The sequence below is a fragment of the Monodelphis domestica genome, chromosome 7 (genome assembly GCF_027887165.1).
Source record: "Monodelphis domestica isolate mMonDom1 chromosome 7, mMonDom1.pri, whole genome shotgun sequence".
Classification (NCBI taxonomy): domain Eukaryota; kingdom Metazoa; phylum Chordata; class Mammalia; order Didelphimorphia; family Didelphidae; genus Monodelphis; species Monodelphis domestica.
The window spans coordinates 102,362,287-102,382,959 of record NC_077233.1 but is presented as its reverse complement, the minus strand read 5'-3'; positions in this window follow the sequence as shown (position 1 = coordinate 102,382,959).

Below are 20,673 nucleotides of genomic sequence, written 5' to 3'. Positions count from 1 at the left end.
TCATTTAGAGTCTCTACTCAGTCATATCCCCTCAACCCCTGTAGTCAAGCAGTTGCTTTTCATTGGTGTTTTTACTCCCACAGTATATCCTCTGCTTGTGGATAGTATTTTTTAGATCCCTGCAGATTGTTCAGGGACATTGCATTGATACTAATGGAGAAGTCCATCACCTTCGATTGTACCACAATGTATCAGTCTCTGTGTACAATGTTTTCCTGGTTCTGCTCCTTTCACTCTGCATCACTTCCTAGAGGTTGTTCCAGTCTCCATGGAATTCCTCTACTTTATTATTCCTTTTAGCACAATAGTGTTCCATCACCAACATATACCACAATTTGTTCAGCCATTCCCCAATTGATGGGCATCCCCTCATTTTCCAATTTTTGGACACCACAAAGAGTGCAGCTATGAATATTCTTGTACAAGTCTTTTTCCTTATTATCTCTTTAGGATACAAACCCAGCAGTGCTATAGCTGGATCAAAGGACAGACATTCTTTTATCACCCTATCGGCATAGTTCCAAATTGCCCTCCAGAATAGCTGGATCAATTCACAACTCCACCAGCAATGAATTAATGTCCCCACTTTGCCACATCCCCTCCAGCATTCATTACTTTGCATAGCTGTCATGTTAGCCAATCTGCTAGGTGTGAGGTGATACCTCAGAGTTGTTTTGATTTGCATCTCTCTGATAATAAGAGACGTAGAGCATTTTTTCATGTGCTTATTAATAGTTTTGATTTCTTTGGCTGAGAACTGCCTGTTCAAGTCCCTTGCCCATTTGTCAATTGGAGAATGGCTTGATTTTTTGTACAATTGATTTAGTTCTTTGTAAATTTGGGTAATTAAACCTTTGTCAGAGGTTTTTATAAAGATTGTTTCCCAATTTGTTGCTTCCCTTCTGATTTTGGTTACATTGGTTTTGTTTGTACAAAAACTTTTTAATTTGATGTATTCCAGATTATTTATTTTGCATTTTGTGACTCTTTCTATGTCTTGCTTGGTTTTGAAGTCTTTCCCTTCCCAAAGGTCTGACATGTGTACTATTCCGTGTTCACCTAATTTTCTTATAGTTTCCTTCTTTATGTTCAAGTCATTCACCCATTTTGAATTTATTTTGGTGTAGGGTGTGAGGTGTTGATCTAAACCTAATCTTTCCCACACTGTCCTCCAATTTTCCCAGCAGTTTTTATGAAATAGTGGATTTTTGTCCCCAAAGCTGGGTTCTCTGTGTTTGTCATATACTGTCCTGCTGAGGTTGCTTGCCCGCAGTCTATTCCACTGATCCTCCTTTCTTTCTCTTAGCCAGTACCAAATTGTTTTGATGACCTCTGCTTTATAATATAGTCTGAGATCTGGGACTGCAAGACCCCCTTTCTTTGTATTTTTTTTTCATTATTTCCCTGGATATCCTTGATCTTTTGTTCTTTCAAATGAACTCTGTTATGTTTTTTTCTAAATCAGTAAAAAAAAATTTTGGAAGTTCCATGGGTATGGCACTAAATAGATAGATGAGTTTGGGTAGGATGGTCGTTTTTATTATATTGGCTCGTCCTGCCCATGAGCAGTTAATGTTCTTCCAATTGTTCAAGTCTAGTTTTAGTTGTGTGGAAAGTGTTTTGTAGTTGTGTTCATATAGATCCTGTGTTTGTCTCGGGAGATAGATTCCTAATGTCTAAGGTAATTTTGAATGAGATTTCTCTTTCTAGTTCTTGCTGCTGAGCTGTGTTGGAATTATATAGAAATGCTGATGACTTATGTGGGTTTATTTTGTATCCTGAAACTTTGCTAAAGTTGTTGATTATTTCGATTAGCTTTTTGGTTGAATCTCTAGGATTCTTTCAGTAGACCATCATGTCATCTACAAAGAGTGATAATTTGGCCTCCTCCTTGCCTATTTTAATGCCTTCAATTTCTTTTTCTTCTCTAATTGCTACTGCTAGTGTTTCTAGTAGATGTCAAATAGTAGAGGTAATAATGGGCATCCTTGTTTCACTCCTGATCTTAATGGGAATGGATTTAGTTTATCCCCATTGCAGATGTTATTTGTTGATGGTTTTAGATACATACTGTTTATTATTTTTAGGAACGACCCTTCTATTCCTATGCTTTCTAGTGTTTTTAGTAGGAATGGGTGTTGTATTTTATCAAAGGCTTTTTCTGCATCTATTGAGATAATCATGTGGTTCCTGTTGGTTTGCCTGTTGATGTGGTCAATTATGTGGATAGTTTTCCTAATATTGAACCAGCCCTGTATCCCTGGTATAAATCCTACTTGATCATGGTGGATGATCCTTCTGATCACTTGCTGGAGTCTTTTTGCTAGTATCCTATTTAGGATTTTTGCATCTATATTCATTAGGGAGATTGGTCTATAATTTTCTTTCTCTGTTTTTGTCCTGCCTGGCTTTGGAATTAGTACCATGTTTGTGTCATAAAAGGAGTTTGGTAGAACTCCCTCTTTGCTTATTCTGTCAAATAGTTTGTATAGTATTGGGATTAACTGTTCTCTGAATGTTTGATAGAATTCACTGGTGAATCCATCAGCCCCTGGGGATTTTTTCTTAGGAAGTTCTTTGATGGCCTGTTGGATTTCAATTTCTGATATGGGATTATTTAAGAAATCTATTTCTTCTTCTGTTAGTCTAGGCAATTTATATTTTTGTAAATATTCATCCATATCACCTAGGTTGGTATATTTATTGCCATATAGTTGGGCAAAGTAGTTTTTAAGGATTGCCTTAATTTCCTCTTCATTGGAGGTGAGATCCCCCTTTTCATCCTTTATGCTGTTAATTTGCCTTTCTTCTTTCCTTTTTTTAATTAGATTGACCAGTACTTGGTTTATTTTGTCTGTTTTTTCAAAGTACCAGATTCTAGTCTTGTTTATTAGCTTAATAATTCTGTCACTTTTGATTTTATTAATTTCTCTCTTAATTTTTAGGATCTCTAGTTTGGTTTTCTTCTGGGGGTTTTTAATTTGTAGATTCTCAACTTTTGTGATTTGCATTTCCAATTCCTTGATCTCTGTCCTCCCTAATTTGTTAATATATGCACTCAGGGATATGAATTTTCCTCTAAGTACTGCCTTGGCTGCATTCCATAAAGTTTGAAAGGATGTCTTGCCATTGTCATTTTCTTCAACGAAATTATTAATTGTTTCTATGATTTCTTCTCTAACTTTCTGATTTTGGAGTATCATATTACTTAATTTCCAATTAATTTTTGATTTGGCTCTCCATGTACCCTTACCGATCAATATTTTTATTGCCTTGTGATCTGAAAAGGCTGCATTTATTATTTCTGCTTTTCTGCATTTGTGTGCCATGTTTCTGTGACCTAGTATATGATCTATTTTTGTGAATGTGCCATGTGGTGCTGAAAAGAAGGTGTATTCCTTTTTGTCCCTGTTTATTTTTCTCCATATGTCTATTAACTCTAATTTTTCTAAGATTTCATTCACCTCTTTTACCTCTTTCTGTTTATTTTTTTGGTTTGATTTATCTAAATTTGATAGTGGTTGGTTCAAGTCTCCCACTAATATGTTTTTCCTGCCTATTTCCTCCTTCAATTCTCCTAGTTTCTCTATTAAAAATTTGGATGCTATACCATTTTGTGCATACATGTTGATTAGTGATATTTCCTCATTGTCTATACTCCCTTTTAACAGAATATATTTACCTTCCCTATCCCTTTTGATCAGGTCTATTTTTGCTTTGGCTTTGTCTGATATCATGATTGCAACTCCTGCTTTCTTTCTGTCACTTGAGGCCCAAAAGGTCTTACTCCAACCTTTAATTTTGACCTTGTGAGTGTCAACCTGCCTCATATGTGTTTCTTGGAGACAACAAATGGTATGGTTTTGGGTTCCAATCCAATCTGCTATTTTTCTATGTTTTATGGGTGAGTTCATCCCATTCACATTCAAAGTTATGATTGTCATTTGTGGATTCGCTGGCATTTTGATATCTTTCCCTAGTTCTGACCTTTCTTCTTAAGCTATCTCCTTTTGATCCAGTGAAAAGTCAGTCCCCCTAGTCGCTGCCCCTGAGATGCTTCCCTTTCTAGCCCCTCCCTTTTTGTGCTCCCTTCCCCTCCCCCTCTCCTTCCCTCCCTTTTTATACTCTCTTCCCCCCTCTCCCTCCTCAATTTTCCTTTCTTTCTTGCCCTAATGGATAAGATAGAATTCAGGATCCCACTGGATCTAGATGTTCTTCCCTCTCAGATTTGATTTCACTGAGAGTAAGGTTTACGTAATTCCACTTCACTCTCTCTTCCTCTCCTTCTCATATGAGAATTCTTCCCCTCCCCTTCCCATGTGTATCTTTATATGGGAAAGATTATTCTATTAAGTCCCCCCCTATTTCTTGAAGTAAATCTTAGTATTATCGACGGTTCCCCCCCTCCCTTTTCCTTTCTTTGCCCCCACTTTCCCCAAATCTTCTTAATGCCCCAATCTTTCCCTATGCATGTTTCTTCTAACTACTCTTATGATGCTACAATTTTTGAGAGTTACACAAAACATTTTCCCCACATATTTATATAATTTGATGTAAATGTAGTCCTTATAGAAGAGAGTTTGACTTAAAGAAAAAGATAAGATTTATCTCCTTTTCCCTTTCTTTCATATTTACCTTTTCATGTTTCTCTTGCTTTCTGTGCTTGGATATCAAATTTTCCACTAAGTTCTGGTCTTTTCTTAGCAAATGCTTGGAAATCTTCTATTTTGTTGAATGCCCATACTTTCCCCTGGAAGTATATAGTCAGTTTTGCTGGGTAGTTGATTCTTGGTTGGAGACCCAGCTCTCTTGCCTTTCTAAATATCGTGTTCCATGCTTTGCGGTCTCTTAGTGTGTTAGCCTCTAAGTCGTGTGTGATCCTTATGGGAGCTCCCTTATATCTGAAGCTCCTCTTCTTGGCTTCTTGTTGGATTTTCTCCTTTTCTTGGAAGCTCTTGAATTTGGCAATTACATTCCTAGGGGTTGTCATTGGGGGATTTAGTATAGAGGATGTTCTATGAACCCTTTCTATTTCTATTTTCCCCCTTGCTCCAGAATGTGGGGGCAATTTTCTTTTATAATCTCCTGTAGAATAATATCGAGTTTATTGTTTATCTCTGGTTTTTCAGGGAGACCGATAATTCGGAGGTTTTCTCTTCTCCCTCTGTTTTTGAGATCTGTGACCTTCTCAGTGAGATATTTTATGTTTTCTTCTAATTCATTAATTTTTTGGCTTTGCTTTATTGATTCTTGCTGTTTTATGATCTCACTTTCTTCGAGTTGCTTAATTCTGGTTGTTAGGGACTGGTTTTGCTTTTCAGCTTTGTCTGCCCTTCTATTGGATGCTAGAGCTTTTTTTTTTTTCCAATTGAGTAGTCTTATCTGTCAGACTGCTGATCTCTTTCTCCCATTTTTCTTTCCAGGTTTCCATCTTTTGGATAAGTTCCAGTTTGAGATCTTCCAGAGCTTGTTGATAGTTTCCATTTTGGGAGGCATGTTCTGATTTTTTTTGGATTTCCTCCTCATTCTCCTCTTTTCCTTGGGTACTTCCACTATAAAAGTTTTCAATAGTCACCTTCTTCCCTTTCTTCCTGGAGGCTTGATTTTGGGCCATGTTAGCCATCCCTTTGGTGGTTTTATTCCCCTTTCCTTTTTGGTCTGGGGTCTGGGTGATATGGGTGGGTTTTCTGTGAATTTAGGTTGCCTCAGACTAGTTCTTCCCAGCCTCAGAGGTTTCTTAGAGAGCTGGGGCCCTGATCACAGCCAAACTACCCAGGTGTTTAGCTCTGCCCAGATGTTCAGTGCAACTGCCCCAAGTACAGCTCCGGGGACCCCCGTGCTCAGCTCTGGGTTCTCCCGTGAAACCTCCCTGAGATGTTTTTTCCTGGCAGTCCCCAAATCCCAAGGACCCTGGAGTGCCCCCCCCCCAGACAGAGATGTTCCCCACTCACTCACTGTCCCGGTGAGTGCTCAGGTAGCTCACTCTGGTTTGGTGGGGGAGGTGGGGGGGAGGGTGGCTCAGTTCACTTTTCTGTGCAAGCTTTTCCTCCTTCTTATTATAGTGTGCAAATGTTCAAACTCCACGTACCTTCGCCTCTGTGGGGTACTGGGGAGTCCTGTTCCGCCAAAGGTGATTTTTATGCTCCTTTGATGTAGTCTATTTCGTTCGGTGCTGGGGAGAGGAAGCATGTGGCGTCTAGATTGCAGCCATGATTACCCGGAAGCCAGAAATATGTCTATTCAAGAATCCAGGTGATATCTTAATTGCTAAATCTAATGGATTTCTCACATTCCTCTCCCTTCTTGATCACTCTGTATCATAAGACACTTTTGACCATCCTCATCTCCTGGAAAATCTGTGCTCTTTGGTTTTTTATAACATTTTTTCTCTTGTTATGCCCCTCATCCTATATGATTTTTTAGTTTTCTTTGCTGATTCTTCATTTGTCTCACAACCAATAACTGTTTTGTGCCCTCCCAAGCCCCTGTTCTGGTCTATCTTCACTTTTTTTCTACATTCTCTTATTTTTTTCTTTTATTAGCTCTCATGTGTTCAAACATCATCTCTAATGGCAATATCTCTTAGATCTATGTATCTCAAGTTCTCTTTCCTGAGCTCCAGTATTGTTCACCAAATGCCTAGTAGACATTTCAGTCTGAATGGCCCCTAGGTGTTCCAAACTCAACCCATACAAAACAAAATTCTTTACCTCCCAACCTCACAAATATACCATTCTTCTGAATTTCCCCATTACAGCTAAATTCATAGGAAACTTCCCAGTCTCTCCTCTTCACAACCTCATCATGCTCCTTGTTCCTTCCCTCTCACTACAAAAATCTAATTTCTCTTGTATTTTCCCCCTCCTCTCTACTCCTCTCTACTAGTTATGACCTAGTTTAGGCCTTCATTACCTCTTGCATGGATAGGCAAGGCATATAGATGAAAGAGTGGACCTTGGATGGAAAAGGAATAAATATAGGTTATATATTTAATTGTTAATTATTTTTAATAACCCAAGCTGATTCCTAATATGAAATTCCACATTATTAATGCAAATAATAACTTAGTGACAACATTAAATATAAATATCAGAATGCTATAATCTTCAAAGTAAAGCTCAATAAATAGATGATCAATAAGTCCAAAAAGCCCAAACTATATTTCCAAAGACAATCTATATGCAAGAAGAATATGTAATATTATGAAATAACTGTTATGATCAGAAGTGGGGCTGGTTTGGTCATGCAATGAGAATGACAGATAAGAGATGGGTATCCTGAGAGTTGCACTGCTATCCACAGAGACACAAAAGGAAATTCTTAACATGCTAGAGATTCCAGATATGGAGGGGATCTGGAAGTATTCTAGTTTCTCCAAGGCAATTCCAATGAAGTTAGGATCATTCCATTTTAACAAACTGGAAAGATTTCAAATTCAGACTCAAAGATAAATTATGAATCTTTCCTATGGGCTATAGAGTTCAGAGGGACTTATAGGAAGGTTGATTATAGTGTGATATTGTTTTTTAAGCAACAGCAACTCACTAAGATCATATATTAAGGCATAAAAGAAATATTATTTGCATTGATAAAGGAACTATCCACCCACTAAAATCATTGAAACCTAAAGTATTCAAGCATATGGTTTAGTAATTATGTTTTTGTTTTGTTTTATCAAAGTTTGTGCATAATCTTCGTGGAGTAGTTGTCTGACCTATGAATTATAGGAAGTTCCCCCAGCTAGAATAAATGCCTTCTTTGCCTCACTTCATATTTTTTTTCTGCACATGGATGAAAATTGTGTTCTCAAATGAAAAAATCCATATTATTTTTGCACTGGAAAGAGGAAAGCAGTATTTTATTTCCCAATGAGGGACTATAACTCTCCAAGATGAAATGCCACCTTCAAGCTAAATACTTAAAAGAAACATGTTTATTTTTATCCAACCTCCCATGTTAATACACAGATAGCTTTCTTTATTGGTGAATTGAAGAGAGTCATTAAACTATTAGTTCTTCAAGGTAAGAACAACTGGAACTTAAGACTTTCACACTCCAGAGAGGAGCTAGGTCAGGGCATACATGGTTCAACCAAGAAAAGCATATAGGTTTAAACTCAGCGGACCAAGATCTCTACACTTTCAGGGTAAATAACAAACCTACACCTCCTTTAAAGCTGTAGGATTCAGGAAGTTAGTGAAATAGTGCAATAGTGCCTGAAAGTAAATTATGTGATAAATTGAAAGGAGATATAGGAATATACTTATAGGCAAATACCCCCAAGCAATCAGAGAGACTGGGGATATGGGATGTGTAAGAAAATTCTCACCTTGTCCTACTCACACAAATCAAAAGCTTTCAAGAGGGCCCTTAAATATATTCAGGTCATAAAAGTATAGAAATAGGGAGAAAGAGAGAGAGAGAGAAAGAGAGAGAGAGAGAGAGAGAGAGAGAGAGAGAGAGAGAGAGAGAGAGAGAGAGAGAGAGAGAGAGAGAGAGAGAGAGAGAGAGAGAGAGAGAGAGAGAGTCAGGATATGTGGCCCTGAAATTAATTATAATGGGCTTTGACCAGCACACCTCACTGTTCCATAGCTACTGACTACTTAATATAATACTATCCAAGATAATCTTTTAACAGCAGTTTTTCAGTCATCTAGTATATTTTGAATTGGTGTCAATGAAAAACCGGGCAAACATATATGTGAATGGATTTATCTAAAATTAACTTTTCTGAGGGCAAAGACAGGATAGTAGAGTAAAAGCATGGAAGCTTGAAATCAACATGGGAATCCTCTCCCACCAATCTTAAAGAAAAAATATATCACAAAACATATACAGGAGTGAAAGAGCCAACAAGGAGACAGAGAGAAGCAACTTTCATGCAAAGAACAACTTGAAAGGTAGGCAGATAGCACCTGGGTCACTTGGGTGAAAGAGGAGCACAGCCAGCATAAGGCTACAGCAAGGAGCAAGCCAACAGTAAGCAGCCCCCCATCTACTTTTCCAGGTTCTGAACCTGGGTCCAAGTCAACATCCAGACCCTGAGACCTTGCCTGGTCCAACAGCAGAGCAACCCAATGCATACCCCTTAAAGTTCCAAGCAAATCTATGGTGAGGTCTAGAATTCTAGCCTGGGGCAGTCCATGCTGCATAGACTGATCTGGGTGAGCCCAAAGTAAGGCCAGGAATCCCAGCCTGGGAATTCACATGAAATGTTCCCACATATGAACAAGATCCCTTTCTGGTAACAAAAAAGATGACAGACATATTTTTTCAGTATAATCTGTCTTACAAAGATGTTGAAAACTTGCTGCAGGCTTTTTTAACTGAACGTGAGAAAAATAAAATAAAATAATAATAAAACAATGTCAATAAAACCTGGGGGAACAATGCAACACACTGGCCATCTAAGGATCCCGAATGGGAATATAACAACTCTGAGGATTATTTACAACAATACCATTGTAGGGAGGCCATCTTAACAGGCATGAGAGAATATGCACACAGTACAGAGAAGAGGACAGAATTTGAAAGAATTAAGCAAAATGAGGTAAAGACACACTCCAGATTCATGGACAGAATAATTGAGTTTGGAACTTGATATATGGATTTTGACCTTTCTAAAGAAAATTGCATAAGACAAATTAGAAGGCACTTTGTCAATAATTCTTGTAAAGTGATTAGGGATTATTTTAGAACACATTGCCCAAAATGGCCACAGATGGGCCTTGAAGAACTGTGAAAAACAGCTCTATATGTTTCAAAGGGAAACAAATAAAAGGAGGAAGAGACTAATGATTTCATGGAGAAAATTGAGAAATAATTTACATATTTAACAGATAGTATTGTTAAACTAGAAAAAGGGCATGATATTCAACCAATGGCACTTGCCCCTCTCCAAGAATCTAATTATCAATCCATTACATGCCAATTCTGTAAGAAGAAGGGCCACAGAATAATAGAGTGTAGAACTTTAAGGCAATCAGAAGGAATATGCAGTTTAATAACAACTACAGAAATGATAATTATAGAAATAACTATAATAATGATAATGGAAACCACAATTTTAGAAATGATAACTATAGGAATAGATATTGGGAAAATGATAACTCAAACCAAATGATTCCACAACAATATAATTTAAGTGGTGCTCATCCAAAAATACTTGGGGTGCTAATGCCCTTCAGGGGGTGCCATTCAAGGGGGTGTCCAAGGAACTTCTCAAATACTATGAAGGTGTCCGGGGTGGGGGGGATGGGACACAGGAATCAGAGGATACAACCTTTGATTTTCTGGACCCTGATGTCCTACTACCCTTTGTCCCTATTCACTCCCCCCCCATACTGATGAGTCCCATATTACCTTAAAGGTAGGTAACACCTATTATGATTATCTTTTGGACACTGGAGCTTCCAGGTCTGTATTAAAGAGTACACCTGATTTACATTGCTATTCCATTGGTACAGAGAATGTAATAGGAGTGTCAGGGATACCCAAAAGAGTTAAAAAGATTTCCCCTAAAATGGTGTATGTAGGACCCTTAGAACATTAGAAAGAACAACATTCTTTCCTTTTGATGCCTGACTCCCCTTTAAATTTGCTGGGGAGGGACCTTCTATGTAAAATCAGAGCCATAATAACTTGCATCCTAGGTGGTTCTTTATCATTGGAAGTACCTGAGAAATCCTTAAAATGACTCCCTGTACTTCTCTCAGAGAGTCAGGAGGCGGAAAAGCATCCCACCTTTGTAATACCTGCAGATATACAGGAGTCTCTTTGGGCCACATCTTCTTCCAATCCTAGGCTTATTTAAGTTGGCAGTTACTGTGCAGATAAAAACTAAAAACTAAATCTAGCCCACCTCCTTCCATTCCTCAGTATCCCCTATCAAAAGAGGCAATTGAAGGTATTATCCCAGTAATAAACTCATTAATTGACCAGGGAATAATAATCCCTTGTAAATCTGAATACAATTCGCCCATCCTGCCTGCTAAAAAAACAAAATTAGGGTCCGATGGCAAGCACCTCTAGAGATCCATACAGGATTTGAGGGCTGTAAACAATCACATTATAAAGAGACACTCTGTAGTTTCCAACATACATATGCTTATTTCTTCTATTCCTAGCACAACTACATTTACAGTAGTGGACTTGTGCTCAGCTTTTTTTTTTTCCATACCCATACATAAGAACACCAGGCATATCTTTGCTTTCACCTGGAAGGGCTCTAAATTTACATGGAGTCTCTGACACATGGATTTGTGGAAAGCCCAAATTTATTTGCACAAATTTTGAGCCAAGACAGAGATAATAAAACATTTAAAAGCAGTAAATTAATTAGATACTTAGATAATCTACTCTTGGCTTAAACAGACACAGAAGTATGTCAGGAATATAGTAAACACCTTCTTTTGGAATTACACAAAAGAGGGCATAAAATCTCAAAGAATAAAATTCAGTGTTGTCTCCCTAAAGTAGAATATTTGGGGTTCATCCTGACTGTGGTTGCCCACTCTATTTCTCCCCAACGAATTGAAAATATTCAAAATTTAAGTGCTCCTACCACTAAGAAACAATTGAGAGCAATTTTAGGAGCAACAGGGTTTTACAGACAATGGATTCCTTGCTATGCTAAAATTACTAAATCCCTTATAGCACTAACAAGGGATTCAGTCCCTGAACCACTTAAATTAGAGCCAGAACACCTGTCAGCTGTATCAGATCTAAAACAGGCTATTCTGTCTGCCCCTGCTCTAGGCATCCCAGATTACAAGCTATTTATTTTGTGTGTATATGAGCAAAGAGGGGTAGCTTCAGGTGTTTTAACTCAGACTTTGGGACATTCTCAGTACCCAATTGCTTATTATTCTGCCCAACTAGATCAAGTAGCATCAGGAGCACCACCATGTCTTAGAGGGGTAGCTGCTACAGCCTTCCATAGTAACAAAAACTTTTGATCTAGTATTGGGATGCCCATTAACAATTATGTTCCCACATGAGGTAGAAGCATTGTTGCTAAGACATAGAACACAGGCATTCTCTGATCAGCAAATTACAAGGTATGAAATAACCTTTTTAAACAGAGAAAACATCACCTTGAAATGCTGTACAACTCTTAACCCTGCCACTTTGCTTCCAGATTGACCAACTTCAGGAGAACCATTACAAAGTTATGAAATACTAGTGTCCATGGCAGAAAAGCCTCAAGATAATTTCTTGGACACTCCCTTAGACAATCCAGATATGGTCTTATTTACTGATGATTCTTCTTTTATGAGGGATGGCATATGCTACACTGGAGCTGCTATAGGCACAGAATTTGCCACTGAGTGGTCAGCTTCACTGCCCTCTAATATTAGTGCTCAAGGTGCAGAACTCATAGCTCTGAAACACAACTGTATAATTGGCAAGGATAAAAAGGCAACAATTTATATGGATTCTAGATATGCGTTTGGCAATTGTCAGTCAGGATGCTATGGCTCCAGAGAGGATTTTTAATCTCATCTGTAAAACCTATAGCTAATGCAGAAATTATTCATGAAGTTCTTTCTGCTCTCCTGCTGCCTGAAGCCCTAGCTGTAGTTCATTGTCCTGCACATACAGGTAGCACTGATCTTGTTTCTAGGGGAAATGATCAAGCAGATGCCACTGCAAAGCTAGAGCCATAGAAGGGCCTGAATTAATTTTAACATTAACAACCACTGATGACTTAAATTTATCACTTTCCTATGACGATAAGGAAGTAGAAAAAATGGAAGCAAAGAATAAAAGCAAAACAGATTAATGTAAAGGTGGAGAAGCACTCACCTGGCTAGCTAGAAATATTTTTTTTCTCTTTCTCTGTCTGCCTTCTCTTATTCAATATTAATAAACTCAATGGAAATTAAAAGACCAGAGTTTAATATAGTTTTTACAGTTGGCAATCACAAAGGGCCTGAGAAGTACTCTCACTTCCCCTCTCTAAGCTTTTTAGAGAAGTTTTAAAATAGACAAGAGGGCAGAATGACCTCACAGGCACCATCATTGTTCTGCCCTGGTACCACTGCTGCCCCTGCTACTCGGCCTCCCAGCAGCTCCCTCTGCTTCTACTACTGATATACTGCCTGCTCCTGCTCTCCCCACTGTGCTGATTTTGGTAAGATTTCCCCCATGCTGGGTAGCTACTCAGAACAGCTCAGTCCCCAGCCTTGATCCATTACCTTTCTGCTACCACAGCCCCACAAGGATGGAGCAACAGACCTCCCCTACCCCATGGGAAGGGCCCCATCTTGTGACACAAGCTTTTAGCAACAATCACCAATTCTAACCACCCTCCACTAGTGGGGTGCTGGAGAGAGTAACCTGTTCCTGGAATCTCATAGCAAGCATGCCCAGAGAAGAGTTGGCCAGTGCTTTTTCTTTTTCTTTTTCTTTTTTTTGCTTTGTTTGCCCCACTGTTCTCAAGTGGCTCCCCCTCTTCACAACAGGGTACCCCATGGGCTGGAACCTAATTCAGCCTCTTGCTAAGACAGCTCCATACCAAGCATCTCAAGGGGCAAAATTCCAGATGGGGCTCCCAGACCATGTGATCCACTCCCATCCTGAGCAGGTGGCTTCCAAGCCTAGCAACAACCAGCAAGCACAGCCAACCTAGTTGACCCTAGCTCGGGGGGGGGGGGGGGGGGGCAGGTGAGAACTGGAGTACCAGCCCATAGCAGGGATCTCTATCACCACTTGCTGGACCCTGACTTCAGACAGGACCTCTGTGGCACTCTCTGGCCTTCCAGGGTTGGAGGATCTCTGGATTTGGGGAGGGATTCCTTTTTTCCCTTTTTAACAATTGCTTTTACACACTCCCATTACTTGCTCTCCATTTCAAATACATGCATGCTCAAAAGAAGCATCCTCAGCCCCACCCCACCCCATTTCCTGCCAGTGTAGTGTCATCTACAGGTAAGAAGTAAAACTACAGGCATTTTTTTAAGTTTTAAAGTTAAATATAATTAAATAAATCAAACTAAACTGAGTTAAATTGAATAAAAGTAAATAAAAGAATTATTTAAAAATTTAAATTAATATTATTGAATTAAATTTAATAAAATCAAATTAACAAATTGAATGAAACCAAATTAAGTCTACTAATTCAATGCAATGTTAATGAAATATATTATTTCAGTGATTTATTATTTTAGACAATATTTTAAATTATAATAAGAATTATTATTATTATTATTATAAATCTATATTTATTATTGGTAATAATGTCTTGCATCAATTACTATTGCCTTGCATTGATTATATATTTAACTCTATATATTTAACCCTTTGATTGCTTTCTACAATAAAATAAATGAAAGTTGTGTCTAAAATTCTTTTTTTTTATTAGGGTACTCTTTCATTGTTAGAATTCTTCAGCAGCAATAGTCAGAACAGTTCTTTAATAAGCACTGGCAGGAATAGATTATTAACACAGCTACTGAATACTGCAACAACACCAACTAGAGAAGAAGCCTCACTCAGAAGAAAAAGCCCTAGGAATTTTCTTTAAAAGATTAAGAAAGTCTATTTATTTTTTTCTAAATTCAGTGTCAAAACACTAGAGACACTATAGGAAATGTTGCAACAAATCAGAGGAAATTAGGCAATATTACTCCAGGTTCACTCCTGCATAAATTGTTGAGCTCTTGGGATGATGCCAATTTCCCAAAAGAAGATGGTATGTCAAAGAAGGAAGCAAAGCAATTATGTAAATTATGGGAAATAAAACTCTTTAGTGACCAAGACTTGGTTCATTTGACTTTAAAGTTTTGAAAGAACTAAAATTTACCATTGGCCATAAGAATTCTAAAGAATATTCCTATTGGCTCCTTTGGGCATACCTCCTTGACAATCCAACCAAATCCCAACAAATCCAACTAACTACCCCTGAAAATTGATTGGTCGACTCTGAAAACCCTGAAACACTGACTTCATTGTCCTCTAGCCAAGAAGCTATTCTTTCTTTAGATACAGACAATTCTGGCTTGATTCATTCAGTTCCTTCTCCTAAACACTTGGTTAAATTTAGCAAGAAAGACACCCTGTTGTTTTCCCACCCTGCCTGTAAGGAGGTTCCTACTCCTGCTCCTCCTGATCCAGGAGGGAACTAACTAAATATTAGACATCACCTTTCTCCACAAGATAATGAAAGATATGAGGGAAAGACTCCTTCCTTTGAAGAAGAACCCATTATAGTTATTAAGAAATTTGAAAGCATTTACAGCATTTACAATCTGAGCTGGATTGGCATTAATGAATTGTTAAACATGTTATTGGTAGAAAGAGAAAGGAGCAAAGTCTTTTCTCTCATTAATGGGGCCTAGGGAGAGGGTTCTATCAGTATAGCATATAAGAAGCCTTCAGAGGGCAGAGAAGCTCAATCTCCAACACCCCTGCCCCAGTTACTGCACTTCGAACTATGTTAAGAATCCAGCTGACTGGGATCCCAGGGTAAAGCCTGCAACCATGACATAGTACCTTGGTAACAAGGTGGGAAGCTCAGAGAACTGACCAGGCAACTGTCAGGGAGGTGGCTGGTAGAAAGGAGTAGAGAGGAGGACAAGAATAACTATTTCAGCTTCCACACCTTCAGCTTCTGCTGGCAGCTGGGGGAGGTCTGGCCTCAGGGTTCATTAGTACAATTGTACATCTCCATCATCCTAATCCAGTTAATCAGGAGAGCAGAGAAAAATCCCCTTCAGGACAGAACCCACAGATTCAGCAAATAAACAGGGGAGCAAGATTACAACCAATGATGGGTAGGAAAGAAGGAAAAAATATGAGCAAACAAGCATAGAAAAAAGAAATTATAATCAACATCTTCTATCAAGGTAATGAACAAAGAACAAATGGAACAGAGGAAGACCAAGGAACACCAAGTAAAAAACTCAGGAACTTCAGTGAATTGGACAAAGGCTTTGGAAGAACTCAAGACTCAATTCAAAACACAGTTAAGAGAGGCTAAAGACAATTGGGAAAAGAACTTAAAAAGCAAAATAGGTCATCTGGAAACAGAGGCACATGAACTAAAACAAGAAAAAAAAATAGTGTCTTGAAAACCAGAATTGACCAGCTTGAAAATGAGGCAAAGAAAGGGGAAAATGGCCTTCATAGAAAAACAGACCGGACTTCCGGTTAAGATGGCGGCTTAGAGAAAGCTAAAGCTCAGATCTCCTGAAAACCCTTCCCGACCGATCTCAAACGATAAGCTCCTAAGGCGCCGAAATTCAAAACGATCAACAGCACAGACCCTGGGAACCCTCCTCCTGGACCTGGACCCGGATCAAAAGGTACGGCTCCCCTTAAAAGCCAGAACCCGAGATCCCTCGGACCTCAGGGGTAGGAGCACAGAGTCCAAGGCTCCCGGAAGCCGCAGCCCGGCCGGGCTCAGAGAGCAGAACCCTCAGGGCCTTCTACAGTCCCGGTGAAAGTTACTGCCTGGGGCTTCCGCTGCAGAGAGCTGGTCGAAACAACAGCAACCCTCAGGGCGGGCAAGACAGCCTCACGGGCTGGATCCTGCTATCCAAGTCTCAGTGAAAGTCCTCGCCCTCGGAGCTTGGGCTAGCTGCAGCCTATCCCCCCGCAGGCCGACGAAACAGCCTCACGGCCAGCGATTCTGAAGGCAACTTCCGGAAAGCGAGCCGGGGGGAGAGTGTGGCCTCGTGGTCCGACCCTTCCATTCCAGTTCCAGTGAGGCATATTCAGTTTAACCCAAGGAAAGCTCATAGAACCATCTGCCCAGGACTAAAGCCCCTGAACACCAGACAGAGACAAGAAAAACTAATCCTCCACATTCAGAAATGGCAAACTCCACAGAACCACAGAAGCCCCAAAATACCAAGAAAAATAAGAAGAAAGGGGCGACTTTGGACACATTCTATGGAGCCAAAATACAAAATACAGAGCAGACAGAAGATAATATAAAAGAAAATGCTCCAAAACCTTCCAAAGGAAATGGAAACTCTCCACAAACCTATTAAGAATTTGAATCAGAAATGACCAAAAAGATGGAAGCCTTCTGGGAGGAAAAGTTGGAAATAATGCAAAAGAAATTCACGCATCTACAAAACCAGTTTGACCAAACTGTAAAAGAAAACCAGGCTTTAAAGGCCAGAATCAGGCAGCTGGAAGACAACGATCGTGTAAAAGAGCAAGAATCAATAAAGCAAAGCCAAAATACCAAGAAATTAGAAGAGAACATAAAATATCTCACCGACAAGGTGATAGATCTGGAAAATAGGGGGAGAAGGGATAATTTAAGAATAATTGGACTCCCAGAAAAGCCAGAAATAAACACCAAACTGGACATGGTGATACAAGATATAATCAAAGAAAATTGCCCAGAGATTCTAGAACAAGGGGGCAATACAGCCACTGACAGAGCTCACAGAACACCCTCTACACTAAACCCCCAAAAGACAACTCCCAGGAATGTAATTGCCAAATTCCAAAGCTATCAAACAAAAGAAAAAATCCTACAGGAAGCCAGAAAAAGACAATTTAGATATAAAGGAATGCCAATCAGGGTCACCCAAGACCTTGCAAGTTCTACTCTGAATGATCGTAAGGCATGGAACATGATCTTCAGAAAGGCAAGAGAGCTGGGTCTCCAACCAAGAATCAGCTACCCAGCAAAACTGACTATATACTTCCAAGGGAAAGTATGGGCATTCAACAAAATAGAAGACTTCCAGCTTTTTGCAAAGAAAAGACCAGAGCTCTGTGGAAAGTTTGATACCAAAAATCAAAGAGCAAGGAATACCTGAAAAGGTAAATATTAAGGAAAGGGGAAAATGTTATCTTCTTCTTTTACTCAAACTCTCTTCTATAAGGACTACATTTATATCAACCTATGTATACTAACATGTGGGGAAAATGTAATGTATAAATAGGGGGTAAAGAAAGACCAAATAGAATAATCATTCTCACACAAAGATTCACATGGGAAGGGGAGGGGAAGAAAACTCCTATAAGAAGGAGAGGAAGAGGGGGGGGGGGTTACTTAAACCTCAATCTCAGGGAAATCAGCTCTGAGAGGGAAAAACATCCAGATCCATTGGGATCTTGAATTCTATCTTACCCAACAAGGGTAAGGAGAAGGGAAAACCAAGGGGGGGAGGGGGAGAGGGAGAACAAAAAGGGAGGGAAAGAGAGGGGGGAGGGGGAGGGAACAAAAAGGGAGGGACTAAAAATGGAAACATCAAGGGAGGGGACAAGGGGGACTGTTTCAAAGTAAATCACTGGACTAAAAGGTAGAGCCGAAGAAGAAAAGGTTAGAATTAGGGAAGGCAATCAAAATGCCAGGGAGTCCACAAATGACAATCATAACTTTGAACGTGAATGGGATGAACTCACCCATAAAACGTAGACGAATAGCAGAATGGATTAGAATCCAAAACCCTACCATATGTTGTCTTCAAGAAACACACATGAGGCGGGTTGACACCCACAAGGTCAGAATTAAAGGATGGAGTAAGACCTTCTGGGCTTCAACTGATAGAAAGAAGGCAGGAGTGGTAATCATGATATCTGATAAAGCCAATGCAAAAATAGACCTGATCAAAAGGGATAGGGAAGGTAATTATATTTTGTTAAAAGGGACTATAGACAATGAGGAAATATCATTAATCAATATGTATGCACCAAATAATATAGCACCCAAATTTCTAATGGAGAAACTAGGAGAATTGAAGGAAGAAATAGACAATAAAACCATACTAGTGGGAGACTTAAACCAACCATTATCAAATTTAGATAAATCAAATCAAAAAATAAATAAGAAAGAGGTAAAAGAAGTGAATGAAATCTTAGAAAAATTAGAATTAATAGACATATGGAGAAAAATAAATAGAGATAAAAAGGAATACACCTTCTTCTCAGCACCACATGGCACATTCACAAAAATTGACCATACATTAGGTCACAGAAACATAGCACACAAATGCAGAAAAGCAGAAATAATGAATGCAGCCTTCTCAGATCACAAGGCAATAAAAATAATGATTAGTAATGGTACATGGAAAACCAAATCTAAAACCAATTGGAAATTAAACAATATGATACTCCAAAACCGTTTAGTTAAAGAAGAAATCATAGAAACAATTAATAATTTCATCGAGGAAAATGACAATGGCGAAACATCCTTTCAAACCTTTTGGGATGCAGCCAAAGCGGTAATCAGAGGTAAATTCATATCCCTGAATGCTTATATTAACAAACAAGGGAGAGCAGAGATCAATCAATTGGAAATGCAAATGAAAAAACTGGAAAGCGATCAAATTAAAAACCCCCAGCAGAAAACCAAATTAGAAATCCTAAAAATTAAGGGAGAAATTAATAAAATCGAAAGTGATAGAACTATTGATTTAATAAATGAGACAAGAAGCTGGTACTTTGAAAAAACAAACAAAATAGACAAGGTACTGGTCAATCTAGTTAAGAAAAGGAAGGAAGAAAAGCAAATTCACAGCATTAAAGATGAAAAGGGGGACAGCACCTCCAATGAGGAGGAAATTAAGGCAATCATTAGAAATTATTTTGCCCAATTATATGGCAATAAATACACCAATTTAGGAGAAATGGATGAATATATACAAAAATACAAACTGCCTAGACTAACAGAAGAGGAAATAGAATTCCTAAATAATCCCATATCAGAAATTGAAATCCAACAAGCCATCAAAGAACTTCCTAAGAAAAAGTCCCCAGGGCCTGATGGATTCACCTGTGAATTCTATCAAACATTCAGAGAACAGTTAATCCCAATACTATACAAACTATTTGACATAATAAGCAAAGAGGGAGTTCTACCAAACTCCTTTTACGACACAAACATGGTACTGATTCCAAAACCAGGCAGGTCAAAAACAGAGAAAGAAAACTATAGGCCAATTTCCCTAATGAGTATAGATGCAAAAATCTTAAATAGGATACTAGCAAAAAGACTCCAGCAAGTGATCAGAAGGATCATTCACCATGATCAAGTAGGATTCATACCAGGGATGCAGGGCTGGTTCAACATTAGGAAAGCCATCCACATAATTGACCACATCAACAAGCAAACTAGCAAGAATCACATGATTATTTCAATAGATGCAGAAAAAGCCTTTGATAAAATACAACACCCATTCCTATTAAAAACACTAGAAAGCATAGGAATAGAAGGGTCATTACTAAAAATGATAAACAGTATATATCTAAAACCAACAGCTAATATCATCTGCAATGGGGATAAACTAGATGCATTCCCAATAAGATCAGGAGTGAAACAAGGATGCCCATTATCACCTCTACTATTTGACATTGTACTAGAAACACTAGCAGTAGCAATTAGAGAAGATAAAGGAATTGAAGGCATCAAAATAGGCAAGGAGGAGACCAAGTTATCACTCTTTGCGGATGACATTATGGTCTACTTAAAGAATCCTAGAGATTCAACCAAAAAGCTAATTGAAATAATCAACAACTTTAGCAAAGTTGCAGGATACAAAATAAACCCACATAAATCATCAGCTTTTCTATATATCTCCAACACAGCTCAGCAGCAAGAACTAGAAAGAGAAATCCCATTCAAAATCACCTTAGACAAAATAAAATACCTAGGAATCTACCTCCCAAGACAAACACAGGAACTATATTTACACAACTACAAAACAC